This window comes from Balaenoptera ricei, chromosome 1, assembly GCF_028023285.1.
Source record: "Balaenoptera ricei isolate mBalRic1 chromosome 1, mBalRic1.hap2, whole genome shotgun sequence".
Classification (NCBI taxonomy): domain Eukaryota; kingdom Metazoa; phylum Chordata; class Mammalia; order Artiodactyla; family Balaenopteridae; genus Balaenoptera; species Balaenoptera ricei.
The window spans coordinates 7,416,398-7,437,276 of NC_082639.1; the positions used below are offsets into that span (position 1 = coordinate 7,416,398).

General features: G+C 41.6%; 1 protein-coding gene across 4 annotated transcripts in view; it reads right to left on the bottom strand.

The window, feature by feature from the left end:
- The window catches only part of CLSTN1 (calsyntenin 1), a 79,903-nt gene that overhangs the window by 40,416 nt on the left and 18,608 nt on the right, over positions 1–20,879 (bottom strand). The window lies entirely within an intron of this gene.

Sequence of the window (20,879 nt, forward strand, 5' to 3'; positions counted from 1 at the left end):
ATGTTCACATTATAACCTCAGGGTGTGTAATTAACCATGGAATGACTCCTGAAGCTGATCTGATTAAAAGGAATGTTATGAAACTTTATTTCCACGCAGTTGGTGCCTATTTCTTGAATGAACTACCCAGATTCTCTTCCGTAAGTTTAAGTCAACCCAGAAGTAACTGAAAATAAATTTAAATGTTTAACCATGTTTAATACAATGTGACCATGATGAGATACTACTTTTTTCGCTGTTGTGTGATGATGGGAGAAAGTGCGGGTCAAAAGCACCTGAGCCTCACCTGCACTTAACTCCCTCGCGACCTACTGGAGGACCAGTGCACTCACAGGTGAGATTCCAAACGAGGAGGCGTGTGCAGGCCTATGTCTGCAAGGGGGGGGAGAAAAGCTACCATCTCTCTACTTAATGACGCATCCACCAGGCATTTTACACATGCTGCATCCAAACCAAGAGCAAATCCCTCTGCCTTCATCTTCAAAGTAAACCCAGACCCACGGGGAGTTGGTTAAAGGGTATAGAGTTTCGGTTTTGCAAGATGAAAAGAGTCCCAGGGGTTGGTTGCACAACAGTATGAAAGAACAAACTCAACACTACTGACTTGCACACTTAAAAATGGTTATAATGGGAAATTTTATGTTACGGGTATTTTTCCACATTCTTTAAAAATCCACACCCACAAAATGAACCCAGACGCAGCCATTTCTCATCCTCTCTGCTGCCCACTTAGATCTACTACAAAAGCCAAGTATCCTTGCCTCCTGCACTGACTCTTCCTTCCCACGGTGGCCGGGGGACCGCTTCTCACACGGGGGTGGCTCAAAGCCTGTGCTCTCAGAACCTGTCTACACCAAAGGTACTGAGGACCTCAAACGGCTTTGGCTTAGGTGGGGCCCATCTATCTATCAGTATTTACTGTGCTGGAAGTTAAAACCAAGAAAAATGTTAGTGTTTATTAAGTCATTTAAAAAAAAAACCCGTTGTAAGTTATCATAAATAATATTTTAATGAAAATAACTGTATTTTTAAAAACAGAGTTTACTAAGAAGACTGGCAATGTTTTATATTTTTGCAAACCCTTTCACCTTCTGGCTTAGCAGAAGACAGCTGGGTTCTCACCGCCGCTCCTGCAGCCAATAGGCTGCTTATTACGCGTCATGCAGCCTCTAGAGAACTCCGCTGCGCACTCGTGAGAAAACGAGGAAAAGGCAAGTCATATCTTAATATAACTAAAACAGCTTTGACCTCTCGAATGCCCTGACAAGGTCCCTCGCTTCAGACCTCTGTTCAAATGTTTCCTCCTCCAATTATAACTGCATCTGCTGCTCTGCCCTCTAGCCCCCCACTTCCTTCTTCTTTTCTCTGCTACTCCTCCCGACCACGGGCAGTCAGCCTGGGACGTGGAGCAGATGACCTGGCTTCCCTCGGCCTCAGTTTCCTCATCCGTAAACTGGGGACAGCAACAGTACCCACCTGGTAGGTTCCTGTGTGATCAAACCAGTCATGTGTAAAATGCTCAGGACAGTGTCAGGCACTCGGTAGATGCCACAAAGGGGTTGTGTTGTTGTTACTTCTCCTGCACACATACCCGTACAAAACCAGAGATTCCGGGAGGGGAGGGCGTGACCTTTGTTCTCTGATAATTCCCAGTACCTTGGGCCACAATAGCATCTCACTCCTCAGGAACTAGTTGGTAAGTGAGTATATAAGGAACCCCATGTAGAGTACAAATAAAATCAGTGCCCTGGTTTATAAATTCTCTCATAGAGAAGAAAGTTTTGGTGCTGAGGATTTAAAAAAAAAAGGTACGATTTGGTGTTTTAGACATTGGGAAGATGTTTTTTTATTTTTTGTTTCTGGAAGGTGGATGTTCTAAGCAAAGGAGACAAGAATCCGGAGGCATCGCATACATCAAAATACCGAGGGGTCTGCCTGGAAAGTAAGCCGAGCCCAAATCCAGGTCACAAAGGCCAAAAGTTTATAGTGCCTCTGGAAAACATCTCCCCTCACAAGAGCTGCTCCCGGGACAAGAGATTTGGTGGAGAGAGTTCAGCTGGTTGTGGTACACCTGCCCTTCTCCTCCAGAAATACCGCCCAGGCCAGCGGCAAGTTAACTGGCACAGTGCTCCGCGCGGGCCGCACAGCTGGCTGCAGCCTTTGAGCTGAGAGGGTTCCAGCGAGCACAGAAAAGAGCCTCGCTTTGCAATCAGGCTGAATGTTTTCCCTAACTGCTGAAAGTCCCCGTCCTCTCCAGGTCTTGGTAAACTATCCTACGAGAGAGGCTGCAGTTACAGACCTCATACAGATAAACAGGCCATTTTAAAGAAGGTACTCCAAAAGTAAAGGAGCTGTTACAGTGGAGGATTACTGGACTGAATGTCAATATTATGACATAGTACGAGTGTGTTTCGTATTTGGTAATTGCAATCACTGTTGCTTTTGTTGTGGTCATCTATTTTCAATGCTTGGTGTCAGTTTATTTATCTCCTGTAAAAATAAAATACAGTGTGTGTGTGTGTGTGTGTGTGTGTGTGTGTGTGTGTGTGTGAGTTGTGGAAAAAAAAAAAAAAAAGACCATCAAAGAAAGTACTCCAAAACCTCCATTGTTTGTCACTAATCTCTCATTTTGAAACACAGAGGCTATTAGTTCAATTCACTATTGATAATGTACTATTAACGGCAGTATTCAATTCCAATTTATTTTCACATTTAAGATTTTATTAATAAAATTATAAGCACAGCAAATAAAACTGAAGAAGACTATTCCAATATGTGAGTCCATAAAACCCCTGAGACTTAAACTAAGTGGATTTATTTAGTCCAGTAGGAAAGTAAAAAATACTAGGCAAAGCGAACTGCAGAAAACCTGTGATGGCTTTCTGCCTATGCTAATGGAAAGGCCTGCAGCTGAAAATGGCTAATGGTTCAGGGGGAATAATACTTGAATAGCTAGTCCCTGTTCTTTTATTTTTCCCCACTATTCTAATTTTATAACCCAAAATTTCTAAATTGCTCCTTAAGCTGACAGTAGAATGAAGAGATTTGGCCAGTTCCATTGACTGAGCTTTTAAATATTTAATAAATGATATTTTTAATATTTCATCACATTCAATTGGCATTATAAAACATTTATGGAAACAAATGACTGATGTTTCTGTAATCAACCCAAAAAAGTCATAAAGAAAGACATGAGACTACTGGCCATAAGTCTAGGAGCAGGTCACCCATGTTCAGAGTCTTTACCCAATTCATTTCATTACATTCTAGATCATAAAAAAGCCAACTAAATTTTGAATGGCATAGCATTAACCAAAATCACAGAATAGCAAGGCTAAACCATATGATCATCTCAGTAGATGCAGACAAAGCTTTTGATAAAATTCAACACCCATTTATGATAAAAACTCTCCAGAGGGCTTCCCTGGTGGTGCAGTGGTTAAGAATCTGCCTGCCAATGCAGGGGACACGGGTTCGAGCCCTGGTCCGGGAAGATCCCACATGCCGCGGAGCAACTAAGCCCATGCGCTACAACTACTGAGCCTGTGCTCTAGAGCCCGCGAGACACAACTACTGAGCCCGCGTGCCACAACTACTGAAGCCCGCACACCTAGAGCCCATGCTCCGCAACAAAAGAAGCCACCACAATGAAGCCTGTGCACCGCAACAAAGAGTAGCCCCCGCTCGCCGCCACTAGAGAAAGCCCACGCACAGCAGTGAAGACCCAACACAGCCAAAAATAAATAAAAATTAAAATTAAAAAAAAAAAAACCTCTCCAGAAAGTGGGCAGAGAGGGAACCTACCACCACATAATAAAGGCCATATATGACAAACCCACAGCAAACATCATACTCAATGGTGAAAAACTGAAAGCATTTCCACTAAGATCAGGAACAAGACAAGTATGTCCACTCTCGCCACTCTTATTCAACATAGCTTTGGAAGTCCTAGCCTCGGCAATCAAAGAAGAAAAAGAAATAAAAGGAATCCAAATTGGAAAAGAAGTAACACTGTCACTGTTTGCAGATGACATGATACTATACATAGAAAATCCTGAAGACACTACCAGAAAACTACTAGAGCTCATCAATGAATTTGGTAAAGTTGCTGGATACAAAATTAATACACAGAAATCTGTTCCATTTCTATACACTAACAACAAAAGAACAGAAAGAGAAATTAAGGAAACACTCCCATTTACCACTGCATCAAAAAGAATAAAATACCTAGGAATAAACCTACCTAAGGAGGCAAAAGACCTGTACTCAGAAAACTAAAAGACACCGATGAAAGAAACTGAAGATGACACAAACAGATGCAGAGACATACCATGTTCTTGGATTGGAGGATTCAACATTGTCACAATGACTCTACTAGCCAAGGCAGTCTACAGATTCAATGCAGCCCTATCAAATTAGCAAGGCTAGCAATCAACCCTATAAATGTAGGCTATACCTGGGGAACACACCTATCATTTTAGGACACGGCTAGTTTCGGTGGCTGTGGTAGACTTTAATCATTAGAAATTGCCACCAATTTAAAACTCAAAATGAAAAGAATATAAGAGTCAATTTCAGGATTAACTTGAAATATAAAACTTTCATCTCCCTAAGTACATCCCAACTCTCTGGACTAAAGACAGGATGGCCCCTTACCCAGGACACACAGATCACAGACTCAGGCAAGGTGGTTCCAAAGCCTGTGTGCAGTGGCCTTGACATCAATCCAGTTTGCCCCTCCACATTCCAGAACACTTAGCTTGGTCATATCGGGCCAATATTGATATCATAATAAACAATGACAGGTGACTTAGTTTTAAGGGATTATAGGCATTTTGCTGGTATATCTTAGATGCTGTTACATGTTTTGTTTGCAGATTCAGTGTTTAACCTCAATCTGCAATTAAGGAACACTGACACTAGGTGGCGACAGGTGCCTCCAATTCCATGCTGCAAATTACCGGGCTTTGATTAAAAATCTAGCTCTTTACTTACCAAAGGAGCAGAATGTAATCTGAGTTAGCAGGCCCTTTGTTAAAGATGATATGTATAAAAAAGTGTCTTAAATTATATGCGTATAAAATCTCCAGCTGATTTTTTTCTCGAAAACTATAATAAAATATTCATAGCGCCCAAAGCAAAATATAAAAAGGCATACATTCTCTGGGACTCTCTCAGTACTGTCCCGGTTGAATACTCTTATTTAGATCAGACCATCCCTGATTCTTCAAAGCAGCTTAACATCAAAGGTCCTTTCAGCTTCACATCACCACTGACTTGGAGTTTGTTCCAAGAGATCTTCCCTGAACACCTGCCATGCATAAGCACACGGCAAGGTGCTGGGCTCTTGGGGAATCAAGGCACAATCTCTGGAGAACACAAACATGTCAAAGACCGTCTACATTCTAAATGATGCGGCTACAACTAAGGGGTTATGAGGTGTGCCAGGAACTTCATCAATCAGCAGGGACCAAGATGACCAAGGAGCCACCATCCCAAATGTGGCCACGCCCCTTGCCAGAGGGAAAGAGAGAGCTCTGGAGGGTCTCCCAGTGGGAGCTGAACCTTCCACCCAAAAGGGACACAAGTCACTTCTGCTCCTAATTCATGGCCAGAACTAGTCACACACAGCCTCACCCAAATTCCCCAGGGTGAGGAAGTGCCATTCTACGTGTCTGGAAAGAGAGCTGGAAATATCTGAGGTCAACTCTAGGGACTGCCAGAAGTACAAGTGGAGACAGCCCCAGGGACATCCCTAAAAGGGTAAGTGAGGTTTCTCAGCGGTGAGGGAGTATTTTAAACTGAATAAGAATACATATAAGCGTTTCTTAAAGAGCTAAAAAGAAAGTTGCCATATGATCCAGCAATCCCACTCCTGGGCATATATCCGGAGAAAACTATAATTCGAAAAGATACAGGCATATCAATGTTCACAGGGTCACTATTTACAATAGCCAAGACATGGAAGCAACCTAAATGTCCATGGATATGTGAATGGATAAAGAAGATGTGGTGTATATATACAATGGAATATTACTCAGCCATAAAAAAGAATGAAATAATGCCATTTGCAGCAACATAGATGAACCTAGAGATTATCATATTAAGTGAAGTAAGTCAGACAAAGACAAGTATATGCTATCGCTTATACGTGGAATCTAAAAAAATTATACAAATGAACTTATTTATAAAACAGAAATAGACTCACAGACATAGAAAACAAACTTATGGTTACACCACAGGGGAAAGAGGGGAGGGATAAATTAGGAGCTTGGGATTAGCAGATACACACTACTATATATAAAATAGATAAACAACAAGGACCTACTATATAGCACAGGGAACTATATTCAATATCTTGTAATAACTTATAATGGAAAATAATCTGAAAAAGAACATATATATATATATACACACACACACACACACATATATATGTATGTATAACTGAATCACTTTGCTGTATACCTGAAACTAACACAACATTGTAAATTAACTATACTTCGATTTAAAAATAGTTATAAAAAATACATATAAGGTAGAAAGGTAGAGAAAGATGTGGCTCATTCTGGGGCTAGCAAGATTGTGATGAACGCATGGCTCTAAGCGTATAAGGAGGTGCAGCTGGAGGGGGGCTTGGTCTGTGATTCTAGGGTAACATGGGAAGCACCCCTCTTCTGTGCTACACCAATGAGCTCTCTCGATTCTTTAGACAGTGAGAAGCTGTTAAAAGCTAGAAACAATGTGGTCTGGTAGAAAAGGCAGGAACTTTGGGATCAGACAGAACTTAGTTAATGAATAAATTCTGTTTCTCACGCCCTCTGTAACTAGGGGCAGATTATTTAACCATTCTGTGCCTACTTCTTCATCCTAAGTGGGGGATGAGACCACCTTCCATAACCTTGTTTGGAGGATTATAAATGAGGTAAGTGAAGGGCCCACTCTATGCCTGACACACGGGCGTTCAACAAATACTTGTTGATAAGTTAATCATAAGCAATAGCTATGTTTTAGAAATAACTGCGAGGGCAGAAAGACCAGAGCTTAGGAGACTCAGGAGGTGTTTCCATGACGACCTCCCTATCATCATCTTCCTGAATACAACCTACAGCAAAAGGAAATCCCTACAGCCTCAGACCCTGCATTGGCCTAATTTTATCCTCTTTATTTGGCAAAAGAAAAGAGAGAAGTGCATTATACGGAGTGATACTGTTAATTGTAAAACAAAAAGCAAACCAAAAAAAAACCTGGCTTTTTTTTTTTTTTTAACCAAAAAAGGAAACTTTTTAATCAACCGAAGTTACACTGCATGAAATTTATACACAGCTCTCCTTTTCAGCTGAGGTTATTCCTGGTAATGGTTTTAGCTAATACAGCATTAGTTTCCTCAGACTTTGTAAAATATATTTTCTATTACTCTTAATTTTTTTCTAAAACTGAATACGTCTCTGGAGAAAACCATAATTTGAAAAGATACATGCACCCCAATGTTCACTGCAGCACTATTTACAATAGCCAGGACATGGAAGCAACCTAAATGTCCACTGACAGAAGAATGAATAAAGAAGATGCAGTGTATATATACAATGGAATATTACTCAGCCATAAAAAAAAGAACGAAATAATGCCATTTACAGCAACATGGATGGACCCAGAGACTGTCATACTGAGTGAAGTAAGTCAGACAAAGACAAATATCATGATAGTACTTATATGCGGAATCTAAAAAAATGGTACAAATGAACTGATTTACAAAACAGAAATAGAGTCACAGATGCAAAAACAAACTTATGGTTACCAGGGGGAAAATGGGGGAGGGGAATAAAATGGAAGATTGGGATTGACATACGCACACTACTATATATAAAATAGATAACTAATAAGGACCTACTATATAGCACAGGGAACTCCACTCAATATTCTGTAATGACCTATGTGGGAAAAGAATTTTAAAAAGAGTGGATATATGTATAACTGATTTACTTTGCTGTACAACAGAAACACAACAGTGTAAATCAACTATACTCCAATAAAATATTTTTTAAATAAATAAATAATTAAAACTGAGCATGTCCAAAGAATCTCTAGACAAATTCTGTAAGCAGTCTTAAGGGCCTCTTCATCACAATCCCAAATAAATTTAATGTCAGAGTGTTGGAAAAATCTATATGCATTAGATATTGTTTAGATCAGGGTTTCTCAACCTCAGCACCGCTGATATTCGGAGCCAGATCATTTTTAGGTGTGGCCCATCCTGTGCACTGCAGGATGGTTAGCAGAACCCCTGGCCTCTATCCACTAGATGCCAGTAGCACCTCCCCAGCTGTGACAACCAAAAATGTCTCCAGACTCTGCCAAGACTCCACTGGGGGTAAACACCCTCCCCAGCTGCCCTAGAGCCACTGACTTAGATCCACCACCTTAAGGAAAACCAAGGTCTTCCACATTAAAAGCATTTGAGGACTTCAAAAATAATCAATTATTTTTTATAATTTGTGTATTTTATAATTTTATAATTTATGTGTATTACATCAATGTGAATGGGGGGAGCCAATGCAGATGGAAGCAAAGGAGAGACCTGATGGGGCGCCTGAGGGAAGACCACCTGCCTCAGGGTGGAGGTGACAGGAAGGGGCAAGAATGGAATCAGAGAAATCAGTAAAAGATGTCAGGACAAGATAAGAAACAGTAAATGGCTGAAGGGGCTGACCCAAGACTGCGGTTTGGTGTCTAGGCTTCCACAGCACATGGCTGATGGGACAGCTGTTCCCATCCTGGACTGCGAGTTAAGGAGAGACGACAGGCTGGGGAGAATCCAGCAAAAGGCGCTTCTTTCTTTTCCCTTCCTTCTATCCACAGTCCATCCATCCATCATCCATTGTCCATCCATCCATCACCCATCTGTCCACCGTCCACCCATCCATCATCCATCCATCCACTGTCCATCCATCCACCGTCCATCCATCCATCGTTCATCCATCCACCATCCATCCATCCATCATCCATCCATCCACCGTCCATCCATCCATCCACAGTCCATCCATCCATCATCCAGCTATGCACCATCCATCCATCCATCCATCATCCCATCCATCCATCTTTATTGAGCCCCAGGTAGTCTTCTAAGTGCTGAGGAAATAATAGCGGCGACAACACTCCCTGCCCCCTGTAGAGCTTATGTTATGGTTGATAAGTTTTAAGTACATGCTGAAAAAGAATTCATAGGGAGCAAAATCACTTTCTACAATTCCAACTTTTCCAAGCTTAAAGGGAGCCTTCTATTTATTCCTCCAAATTCCAAATTTTTTTAATTGTTGTAAAATACACAACTTAAAATTTACCATCTTAACCTTTTTAAGTGTACCACTCTATGGCATTAAGTACATTCCTCTCCAGAACTGTTTTCATCCTGCAAAACTGGAACTCTGTCCCCATTAAACAATGATTCTCCATCGTCCTCATTCCAGCCCCCGGCAAATACCAGTCTACTTTCTGTCTCTTATGAATTTGACTACTCTAGGGATCTCACATAATCGGATATTTGTCCTTTTATGACTGATTTACTTCAATCAGCATAATGTCCTCGAGGTTCACTGATGTTATAGCATGTGTCAGAATTCCCTTCCTTTTTAAGGCTGAATAATATTCCACTGTATGTATATACCACATTTTGTTTATCCATTCATCCATCAATGGACACTTGGGTTGCTACCATCTTTTGGCTACTGTGAATAAGGCTGTCATGAACATATGTGTACATGTATCGAGACCCTGCTTTCAATTCTTTTTGCTACATACCCAGAAGTGGGATTGATGGATCATACAGTAATTCTATTTTTAATTTTTTGAGGAACTGCCATGCTGTTTTCCATAGTGGCTGCATTATTTTACATTCCCACCAGCAGTGCACAGGTTCCAATTTCTCCACATACTCACCAACACTTGTTACTTTCTGGTTGTTGTTTTTTTTTAATTTTTTTTTTTAATTTTTTTACTTTTGGATCTGTTGGGTCTTTGTTGCTGTGCGCGGGCTTTCTCTAGTTGCGGGGAGTGGGGGCTACTCTTCATTGCGGTGTGCAGGCTTCTCATTGCAGTGGCTTCTCTTGTTGCAAAGTATGGGCTCTAGGCACGTGGGTTTCAGTAGTTGCAGTACACAGGCTCAGTAGTTGTGGCGCACGGGCTTAGTTGCTCTGTGGCATGTGGGATCTTCCCAGATCAGTGCTCGAACCCGTGTCCCCTGCACTGGCGGGCAGATTCTTAACCGCTGCACCACCAGGGAAGTCCCTACTTTCTGGTTTTTGATAGTAGCCATCCTAACGGGTGAGACCAAACAAGTTCTATATCATGTAATTTTATCTTTTTATATTATGTAAGATATAAAAGTAGACAGACTAGAATAATGAGCCCCACGGAACCATGATTCAACCACTACAGTTAACAACAAAGGGCCAATCTCATTTGATTTATACACCCCCATTCCTATCACCAATTTCAAATATTTTGACACATATCCCAGACATCATATAACTTCACCCCTCAATACTTCAACATACATCTATAAAAGATGACTCTTTTGGAAACCAACCATAATGGCACTGTCACCTAAAAATTCACAGTAATTACTTAATATCATCAAATATCCAGTCAGGATTCATACTAATCTGTTTTGGTATATCAAATAATTTAACTCAATACATCTCTGTCTGTGATGTTTCATCATGAATTTGACTGCTATGAAAGAAAAAAACTTTAAACCATTGATCACCCTTAAACAATAAAGCTTTAATGGTTTCCACAACCTCCCAATTTTTGTTTCACCATTAAGTATGTTTATTAAGTAGGTTTTATTGTAGATGTTATCAGGTTGAGAGAGTTCCCCTCTATTCCTAACTTGCTGGAGTTTTTACCATGAACGAGTGTTGGATTTTGTCAAATGCTATTTCTGCATTGATTTATATGATCATGATTTTTTTTTAACCTGTTGATATGGTGGATTACTGATTTTTTAATGCTGAAACAGCGTTGTGCACACAGAATAAATCCCATTTGGTCATGGTACATAATTATTTTTTGTATTGATATACTGTTGGATTTGATTTGCTGATGTTGTACAGAGGAATTTTATTTTGTATTTGTTGATGTTTATTGAGACTGTCATTAAAATTTTTTTTCATCGACATATTTCAATTTGCTTCTGTTTTGACCTGAAAATTCTACTGGCTTGAATATATCTAGTTTTGTAGATTCAACATCAAATACAACACATATTTCCTGAGCACTGACTATGTGCCGGGCACTATATATGCTCAATTTTACTCACCAGTGAGACTGATTTCCTAAAAGATGTAACTACACAATGGGGCAGGAGACAGCAACAGTCACAATGCTGTTTTTGAGCAATCAGGGTGTGATGATCTCAAATGTGCTTTTAAAAAATTAGGATTAAAAAAAAGCCAAGTGGAATTACTGATATTAAGTCTGGCTTAAACATAGCATCCCCACACACCTAAGAGATAAATAACTGAAGGTCTGTTAGTAAAGAGGCAGGTCCTCCTAAAACAACGTTCAGGACCTTTTCAGATCACGAACTCTTTTGAGAATCTAATGAAAGCCACGAACCCCCTCCCAAGGTAAAAATGCGAAAACACACGTGGCACGTGGCAGGAGGTTTTAGGGGCTTCATATGCCTGCTGACACCAGTTCTGATAAGAATCACTATTCCCAAACACAGTGAAATCTCTATTAGCTGACCCTCAGAAACCTGGCGTCTTCACCTAGCACCTCGATGTAACTGGAAATCAAACTGTAAAACTACATTTCTTTTATGCTGTGGTTCTCAAATTGTATTTCACAGTCTTCAGCAGCAATATCTTAATAGTTCATGGAGACTTCCCCACATGACCCCAGTAGAGAGCCAAGGAAGAAATACAAATTAGGAAAGACACTTGCCGCATTTTTAAAGAAAGTAAAGGCTAGTGACACAGACAGGCTGAAAGTAATAAAGAAGTTAATTTGAAGCTGAAATGATAGAGCATGCTTTGAATAATGGTGAAAAGCCCAAGTGATAAAGACAGAAGCCTTACGCTTTTATTGAGAATAATAAAAAAAATAACAACTTCCAAGAGGGCTGCTTCCATCTTGTTCCCCTAATTAATTTTATAGAAGAGCATCTTTGTTACACTAGTCAGAAGGTTACATAATTAAACATTCTTACTTCACTGTTATGAGAAAGATGAAAAGGAAACTGGGTGGGTGGATGGGCAGATGGGCAGATGGATGGATAGGCAATAGAATAAGGATATCCTTCTTTAAACAAGTTCCAGGTCTGCTCTCTAGATGGGTCCACGAAGACCTACATGTACCATCCACAACACAGTATAATAACCGATCCAAAGCCATTAAGGGAGGTATTTAGCATATTTTACTCACAATTATCAGGAAAATGTGAATATTTTAAAGCAGCCTCCAACAAATATTTTTTTAACATTTAAATAGGCTACCTAGGGACTTCCCTGGTGGTCCAGTGGTTAAGACTCCGCGCTTCCAATGCAGGGAGCACAGGTTCGATCCCTGGTCGGGGAACTAATAAGATCCCACATGCCGCACGGCGCGGCCAAATAAATAAATAAATAAATATGAGGCTACCTACCCTTCAGTTGCCCATTGTCTCATTTTTCTAGCACTCTGATTTCCATAGTAAGTTAGATTTAACACTCCAAAGCAACAATATCACATTCACAGATTTTCTAGTAAGCAAATGAAAACACTTCCCTAACAAGAAGTGAAATCAATTACTTTTCTAATCAAATTCTGTTTTACTCAGTATTGAGATTTACCCCATCACATGAACAGGCCAGGTACCAACCTAAAACAGAACCCGCAGGTCTAACTGTAATGCCTGTGTTCCACTGTTGTCTCCTGAGCTTCATGACAACTATCCCACGTGCTGAGAGCCTGAGCTTCATGACAACTATCCCACATGCTGAGAGCCTGAGCTTCATGACAACTATCCCACGTGCTGCGAGCCTGAGCTTCATGGACAACTATCCCACGTGCTGAGAGCCTGAGCTTCATGACAACTATCCCACGTGCTGAGAGCCTGAGCTTCATGACAACTATCCCACGTGCTGAGAGCCTGAGCTTCATGACAACTATCCCACGTGCTGAGAGCCTGAGCTTCATGACAACTATCCCACGTGCTGAGAGCCTCTCTTGAATGTCACAAACGTGACGCGGCAGCCACTCCAGCGTGGGAGCCTCGCGTTCTGCAACACCATTTCCAACGGCAAAAGCTCTTGCCCGACTCCTCCAGAAGTTCCAGGTGACGGGCGAGACGCACAGGGCAGACAGCCCTCAAACTTCTGGGAGGTCAGGGGTCTCCCTCAGTGTTTGCGTTGGGAGGGGTCCAGGCGGAAGTGCTCTGGGCTCACAGGATTCCTCCAGGGTCCTGGTCATGAATACTCTGCAGCCCCTTGTGCGGGGAGCCCTGCCCTCAGCTGCGGCATCCCTGGGAACGGAGGAGGCACCCGGCCCGAGTCCCACAATACCCCACAGGTGGGCAGTCTGCAGGCCGACATCCCCAGGGAACCTGGGGATCTTCTCTGACCAGCGTGGTGGGTGCTCCGGTTAGGTTCAGGGGGCCCTATGAGCTTTTCTCATGCTCTGTTCCCTCTGGTGGTGGCTATTCGTGCATGATTATTGAGATATCTCAGAACGCGGCTTTGTGATGGGAAGAAGAGGTGGGAAACTGGAGAAACTCCTTAAAATTTGTATCCTAACAGAGGAGGGGAGCTCAAACCACAGAGGGCAAAGAATACACTGACTTCATGCACCACAGCAGTGCTCCATAACCAGGGTGCGGGCCATATCTTCCAGACCTTGTCTCCTGGGCTGCACCCTGGAATCTGAGCCAGTCAGACTGACCTGGGGCTGGGCAGGTTTGGAACGGGACGGCCTCCGGGAGATTCTGCTGCAATCCCCAACAATGAACGAACGTATCATGCGAGGCTCATGAATAGAGGCATTTGGAGAGTTCTCTTTAAGAGAAACTGGGCAATTTCCACTTTTGCTCCCTTAAATGCTTTCCTGCCCTCTGTATGCACCCCTATCCCACCCCATCCCCACCCCCAGAGAGCTATTTGGGGAGGCACCTGTCTTTGGATTCGCTCTTCTAGGAAACTTACAACTGGTACCACCTATGGTCACTGGTTTTGTCTTAGCACAAGAGCCCTCCTTAAGCAAAAGCATCTCATGCATGACTTAATTCGCTGAGATGTAATAGACAGCATTTTTCACAGGCGATGTCACGCAAAATTGTGAACTTTATCTTCCGGTCACTCCACTGCCTTTCTGCACACGCAGGGTTACCAACGTACACACCTGCCTCCCTCCCCACCCCCCAGCCACCCCCGTCAGTGTGTGCTTCCAGATTTTCCTGACCTCTTCATTTGTACCAAATCTAAACTTACCTGCTCCAACTTTCCACTTCCTCACAATCCTGCTAGGACTGGCCTGCTAGTCTGAGAAACTAATTTGAGTTGGGTGCAAATGAAGGATAATGACAAGATACCCACACTTGCACTGTGCCAAGGATTTCAATGATTTAATACAAAAGTAGAAACTAAGGTAAGAAACGCAGGTGCCCTGCCAGCTGGTGGAGGAAAATATTTTTGGAACAGAGCCCTTTAACACCTCTCAGTTCATATCTTAAGTGCATGGAAGTTATTCAGAGTACATATATTTTTATGCAGTTTCCTACAGAATTAAATATATAGCATGACAGGAACAAATCTACTGCCAAACCACTGTTAGAGCATTTCAAGTTGGTGATTTGTACACATCCATTTTTCAATTAACGCTTACAACGCAAGTCAATCAGAAATCTAGTTATGCAAAAAAGCACCTGTCATGATTTCCTTAAATTTCCTTTTTTTGCTATGTTACCAGAAAATACAGGCCGGGTTTGCCCTTTTCTTTCTTCTTTATCGTTATCACATTTGTCTTGAATTAAAATAGGACAGGGCGCTGTCCTGAATCGTTAACATAATAGTCCGGTGGCAATTTCCAAGTTCTGTGTGTTTTTTTAGTCTCCTGACCTTCATATACAATGGAAAACTTTATCATATATAGTTCAAAAAAGGCCACACAGTGTTCAAGACCTTCTGACATTCACTATCAATACAACATTCTTAACAGCTGTTACCCAAAGTACTGTCATTAAGTTGACTAGAATTGCCTAAAAAACCCGAGATAGCTGACCGCAAAAATATAAAAATCCTGTCCTTGCTCCCCGATTTTTTGCTCCTTTATTAACCTACATTCCTACAATACCAACGATAACAAGATAAATGCTTTTCCATAGAATTCTTACCCTATTTAAAATAAATGTAAAGGTTTTGTGATCAACACAGAAAATGAAACAGCTCAATCTTATTTTGCCACCGAGTCTCTCAAGAAGCACATTTACGTGAAGAAAAGCAGAATCGGGACTTCCCTGGTGGTCCAGCGGTCAAGACTCTGCGCTCCCAATGCAGGGGGCCCGGGTTTGAGCCCTGGTCAGGGAACTAGATCCCACGTGCCACAACTAAAAGATCCCGAGTGCCATGGCTAAGACCTGGCACATCAAAATAAATAAATTAAATAAATAAATATTAAAAAAAAAAAAAGAAGAGCAGAATCAATATAATGATGAGACAGTTAAAGTCCAAGACTGGGGAAGACATGAAGGAAGACGACAAGGACATAATTCCCCTAAGTTATTCTGGGTGTTTCAAACCCCAGGACAGTGAGAAAACTTATAGATAGAATTGCGGGGCGGCAGTGGTGGGGGGGGGGGGGGAGTGAAGAATTTCAAACCTACACTATGGCTGACCTATTTTTTTAATTTTTGGCTGTGCCACACAGCTTGTGGGATCCTAGTTCCCCGACCAGGGATCAAACCCAGGCCCCCTGCAGTGGAAGCACAGAGTCCTAACCACTGGCCTGCCAGGGAATTCCCATACTGTGGTTGATATTTAAGGAATCTGTGAAAGACGATACCTGGTTCAAGAATGGGCAGGAAGTGAGAGAGAAGCTACTTATCATGTACAAGGGATCTTCAATAAAATTAACAGCTGATTTCTCATCAGTAACCATGGAGTCCAAAAGGCAGTGGAATAATCTATTCAAAGCGTTGGGGGTGAAAAAATAGTCCAGACACACTTGAGAATTGTTGAGTCTATATGTAAGAATAGCCTAGGAATTGGAATGACTTCTGAGGGTAGTTAGATCACTTTTTTTTTAATATATAAATTTATTTGTTTAAAAAAAAAAAAAAAAAAAAAAAGAATGGGCAGAAGATGGACATTTTTAGCTATGCTTCAGTGAGTTTGACACTGACCATGGAAAAAATTCTAGATTGGTTTCTGTGCCTTTAGAGAAGGAAAGAAAAATCACAAAGAGCTGGTGACATTATTCACAAGAACAAGGTATTAAACATTTTCTCTTTTGAGAGGGTTATTAGGAAAGTCACAGGAAAGTTGGAAAAATAACATCGGCTTCAATTTCCAAAGTGCCTTGATAAAAACTTTACTTACCAAGACCCATTTGAAACTCTAGCAATAGTGTATTAAACCTTGAAAAGGCATTTGACGAGGCCTCTCCTCATTTCCTTTTGAGTGGCAAGATGGAAACTGGATGGAAATAAAAGTGGGTGGATTTACAATGGCCATCCCAAACGGTCACTGAATAATGCACCCAGGAAACCTGGACCAGACTCTGGTAATCTTTCAAAGGCTCATTCTTGGTTGGTGCTCTTCATCCTTTATATCAAAGTTGAAAATCACAAGAAGCTAGAATGGACAGATAGAAACTGTGGAGTCAGGATTCAAAATTACCTGACAGCATGGAGAGGCGGGTCACGTGCAGCAAGAAGAAATGTAACGAAGACGAATGTGAACACCTGCACCAGTGCAGAGCATCCGGTTAGGGTTCAGCACCAAAGTGGGGGGTCCTGGGGTTCAGGTTAATAAAGTCGGTGTGAGGGGGCAGCTGAGAAGCTTAGACAAGTGGTACTAGCTACACACCACCCCAACTCTGCTCCTGTGGGTGGAACTCTATTAAACATTCTGCCCTGTCTGAAAGGTGGTGTCTACACCATGGAGCATCCAAGGACAAAGAAACCAGGCAGGCTGACAGAGAGATTTTGGAAATACATCACATGAAGAACAAGTTGGTATATAAAAAGTCAGAAGGGGAGGGGATGGTAACTCCCCTTGTGGGCGGGGATGCAAAATGGTTCAGCCACTGTTTGGTGGTTCCTCAATAAACTAAACAAAATTACCATATGACCCAATAATCCCACTCCTAAGTATAAACCCCTAAGAATTTAAAACAGGTACTCAAACAATTACCCATGTGTGCATATTCATAACAGTGCTATTCATGACAGCTAACAGGTGGAAACAATCCAAAATGTCCATCAACAGATGAATGGATAAACAAAATGTGGTATATACATACGATGGAATATTATTCACCCATAAAAAGGAATGGAGTACTGATACATGCTGCAACGGGGATGAACCTCAAAAACATTACGTTAAGTGTAAGAAGTCATACATAAAAGGTCTCATGAAATATTCAGAATAATTAAATCCACTTACATGAAATATTCAGAATAATTAAATCCATAGAGACAGAAAGCAGAGGAGTGGCTGCCAGGGACTGGGGGGAGAGGTGAATGGGGAGTGACTGTTTAAAGGATATAAGGTTTTCTTTGGGGCGATGAAATGTTTTGGAACGACCCAGAGGTGGTGGCTACACAACACTGTGAATACACTATATGCCACTGAATTACCTACACGCTTTCAAATGTTACATTGAGAATTCGCAGTTTCTGGTCCAGCATGTAAGGAGCTTAGAAGTCACCACTCTGCAGCTTCCCTGGTGGCGCAGCGGTTAAGAATCCGCCTGCCAATGCAGGGGACACGGGTTCGAGCCCTGGTCCGGGAAGATCCCACATGCCGCGGAGCAACTAAGCCCGTGCGCCACAACTACTGAGCCCATGTGCCACAACTACTGAGCCCATATGCCACAACTACTGAAGCCCGCGCACCTAGAGCCCGTGCTCTGCAACAAGAGAAGGCACCGCAATGAGAAGCCCACGTACCGCAACAAAGAGTAGCCCCCCGCTCGCCGCAACTAGAGAAAGCCCACGCACAGCAACAAAGACCCAATGCAGCCAAAAATAAATAAAATTTAAAAAAATTTTAATATATTAAGAAAAAAAAGTCGTCACTCCGTGCTAACAAGGGAAAAGTTGAACTGAAACATCAACAACTCTTCTTAGATCCATCAGAGAAGTGAGGTCCCAGGGCAAACTGCTGCCCCCAAAATGGCAGAGACAGACAGCAGAACTACACAGAGAATCACAACTTACCAGAGCAGAAACCCATGGGCAGAATCCTCCAGGAAACCAGTGCCACGGGAGGAAAATGCAAACTGTAAACTGATGAATTGCTGGAGGATACCATGGACAACTCTGAGGGCTAAAACCTCCAGGGGGACCTAGTCATCCGGGGTCCCCCACACTTTTGTTTTACCTCCAGGAGCCCTGCCAGGTCCTTACAGTGAATATCAGGGGAAAAGTCCCCTTGTGCCTCCAGCAGGGGGAGGGGAAAAGGAACCATTCTGAAATAAGCCGGAGCATTCTGTTCTTCTCAACAGGTTAGCTATTTAACCAGCGCCTAACTAACCTGCTGGGGTTGTATCAGAGCCTAACCTACTTGGGGGAAGGGAAATACACAAATCCAGCCCACTCTAGCTATCCTGTCCCACTTAAGGATGGGAGGGGGCCTGAGAAGCCCTGGTGAAGTTCACAGACCAAGGGCACAGGTTCACTGAAAGACCAGGACCTAATCACAGGACTCTAGAACACTGCCTCTCCCACAGCTTTACTGCTGTATCACTGAAGGCCGCTTTACCACAGTTCCTTCCACCCAGTACATCATGTCCACCTTGCAACAAAAAATTACAAGTCAGAGGATCCCTGGCAGTCCAGTGGTTAGGACTCAGTGCTTTCATTGCCATGGCCTGGGTTCAATCCCTGGTTGGGGAACTAAGATCCCACAAGCCACAAGGCAAAAAAAAAAAAAAAAAAAAAAAATTACAAGGCATACCAAAAAGCAAAAACACACTTTTAAGAGACTGAACAAGCATCAGAACCAGAATCACATATGGTAGGAAAGTAGGAATTATCAGACCAGGAATTAAAAAAAAAACAAAACTATGATTAATATGGTAAGAGCTTTAATGGAAAAACTAACATGCAAGAACAGAGGGATAATGTAAACAGATGAAAGTTCTAAGAAAGAATAAAAAAGAAATGCTAGAGATCAAGAACTCTAACAGAAATGAAGAATGCCTCTGAGGGGCTCATTAGGAGAATGAACACAGCTGAGGAAACACTCTTTGAGTGTGAGAATATGACAACAGAAACTCCCAAAACTGAAAAGCAAAGAGAGAAGAGACTGAAAAACAAAACAAAACAAAAAACCCAGAACAGAAAATCCAAGAACTGTGGGAACTTGTACAACTACAAGACGTATAACAATGCATAAATGGGAATACCTGAAGGAGAAGGAAGGAACAGAGTGAAGCAACAATGAAAGAACTGCCCTCAAATGAATATCAGACACCAAACCACAGATCTAAGAAGCTCAGAGAACACCTACCAGGATAAATGCAAAGCAAACAAACAAAAACTACACCTAGGCATATCATACTCAAACTGCAGAAAATGAAAGTTAAAGAAAAAATCTTGAAAGAAGCCAGAGTGGGGAAAAATACCTTACCTACCAAGGAGCAAATTATAAGAATTACATCTGACTTCTCAGAATCCATACAAGCAAGAAGAGAACAAAGTGAAATATTTAAAGCGTTGAGAAAAAAAAAAAAATGCCAGCCTAGAATTCTGTATCCTGCAAAATTATCCTTCAAAATTGAAGAAGAATTAAAGACTTTCTCAGACAAACAAAAATTGAGGGAATCTGTTGCCAGTAGGAAGGAAAATCATGTCAGAAACTCAGATCTCCATAAAGAAGAGCACTGGAGTATGAATAAGTGAGGATAAAATATTTTTCTTATTTTTAGTTTTTCTTATTCTTAATTGATCTAACAGATAAGTTTGTTCAAAATAATAACAGCAACAATGTACTTGATAATGTATACTTATGTGCATATATATGTTCTTGAAGGCTTATGTATATAACTGACTCAATGACAACAATGATACAAGGGATAGGAGGGAAGAATCAGGAATATTTTGTCATTAAAAGGTACTTGCCCTACCTGTGAAAGCAGTAATAGTGTTATCTGAAAGTGGACTTGTAGATAAGTTGTAAATGTCCAGTGGAAACTCTAGGGCAACCATGAAAAAAAGTAAGAAAAAGAAGTATAATTGATATGTTAAGAAAAGAGAGAAAATGGAGTCATATAAAATACTCATTAACACCACAAAAAAGGCAAAAAAACATGGAAAACATAAAGAGGAACAAAGAGCAAGTGCAACAAACAGTAACAAATATGGTAGATATTAAACCAGCTATATCAACAATCTCCTTAAACATCAAAGGTCTAAATATACCAATTAAAAGAGATTGTCAGATTAGAAAAAAAAAAAAAAACAAGACCCAACTATGTGTTTTCTACAAGAAACCCACTTTACATATAAAGACACATATAGATCAAAAGTAAAGGGATGCGGGGCTTCCCTGGTGGCGCAGTGGTTGAGAGTCTGCCTGCTAGTGCAGGGGACACGGGTTCGAGCCCTGGTCTGGGAGGATCCCACATGCCGCGGAGCAACTAGGCCCGTGAGCCACAGCTGCTGAGCCTGCGCGTCT